General features: G+C 29.9%; 1 protein-coding gene across 2 annotated transcripts in view; it reads right to left on the bottom strand.

Annotated features, from left to right (window-relative positions):
• The window catches only part of LOC100328917 (timeless), a gene marked incomplete at its 5' end in the record, with an annotated part of 16,650 nt that overhangs the window by 523 nt on the left and 14,458 nt on the right, over nucleotides 1-1,669 (bottom strand).

The following is a 1,669-nucleotide window of genomic DNA, read 5'->3' as shown; positions in this document are numbered from 1 at the left end:
CTACCTACAACCTACTACCTATAGCCCTATAAGTAATATAATTACGATTTAAAAAAAAAAATTATTTCCATGTAATTTTAAATTGTATGCAGGTAAAATATGTACCTATGCGACAGATGATAGTAGTGGATTTTTATTAATTAGAATTGGAATGAAAAAGTTTTGGTAATATTGATCTTAAGAGGCTGTCACGCACTATATTTTGTTTTCTCTCTCTGGCTCACGCGCAACATGAACAATAAATGCATTTACGCAAAATCATTTTTTTCTGTGTTTAAGTAATCTTAGAGTAAAGTCACCCATGACAAAAAAGATGGAGAAAAATACTTTTGAGGGAATGACATATCGATTTGTTTAAATATTGTCTCAAAACAATTTAAACGTCATTTCAATTTACAACATTTTTTTATTTATTTTGAAGGTCGAATACAAAGTCAAATAATAATAAAATATAAAATCGATATGTCATTCCCTCAAAAATATTATTATCTATATTTTTCGTGACAGGTGACTTTACTCTAAGATTACTTAAACGCATAGAAAAAATTATTCTGCGTAAATGCGTTTTGTCTATGTTGCGTGTGGGCCAAAGAGAGAAAACGAATAGTGCGCTGACATCATGTGATAATAAAGTGGTCATTTGTTACTGGTCCCGTACATATAATGTTAGATTTTAATGACACTGATTATAATCATAATAATTAATAACTACCTATACCTAGGTACAATATAAACTGACATAAAAGAATATAATATTATGATTTGATCAATCTAAACATTCTATACACTCATTTTAAATACATACCTAGTTAATATTAAACAGCTATCATGATATTGTAATAATAAACAATTAAAGAAATACATTTAAAAAAAATGCTTCATAGGGATTGATAGATAAGTTTGATTAGGTATTAGACAATTAATAGTTATATTATACTAATATAGGTTAATGTTGTACACTTATAGCCCGGCTAATTATAGCCGCAAATTAGGGAGTGTTTAGGCGGGCTTAGCCTCCTCAGTTTTATCCATAGCCACTAAGCCACCCTCAGTTTTTAAATCACATTTTGGTTTAAAATATAAATTATTAAGGCCTGTGCTAACAGCACGTTGATACATTTCTAGCCCATTGCCCCAGAAAAATGTCCCTACCTGCACCTATGCTTATACGTAGGTATTATGTCCGGTTTGACATAGATAGGTAGGTACCTATTATATAGATATTATATTATACACTGCAGTATTTATATACTATACATCTATTATTATATTAAAGTATTAAACACACATTTATAATATAAGTACCTACCTAGTTTTAAAAATGACAAACCCATAGGTACCTACCTATATATTTTATACGGATAGGTACTCGTAGTTCCATTGATTTTTTTTTATGGCATACCTACCTACATGTTTGTAGTGTCGAGTAAATTAACTTTATTTTTATTTCGATAGTTATTCAAATTTAAAAGTTCATTCGTTGCTTCGTAGATACACGGAAGTCCACGAAGAGTGTTTTCAGAACAGTCCAATGTGTGTGGTATATTTAGAAACTTGTTTAAAACATTTTTTAATCAAATCAGACCACCTCTGAAATAAACAAAAATGAATGATATTACCTGGGTGCTTATATTTACAGTGCCTAGGTAGGGGAGACTGGGTACAATTG

Source organism: Acyrthosiphon pisum, chromosome X, assembly GCF_005508785.2.
Source record: "Acyrthosiphon pisum isolate AL4f chromosome X, pea_aphid_22Mar2018_4r6ur, whole genome shotgun sequence".
NCBI classification, from domain to species: domain Eukaryota; kingdom Metazoa; phylum Arthropoda; class Insecta; order Hemiptera; family Aphididae; genus Acyrthosiphon; species Acyrthosiphon pisum.
Note: the sequence above shows the minus strand (reverse complement) of the source record. Positions and strands in the feature narration are given on the sequence as shown.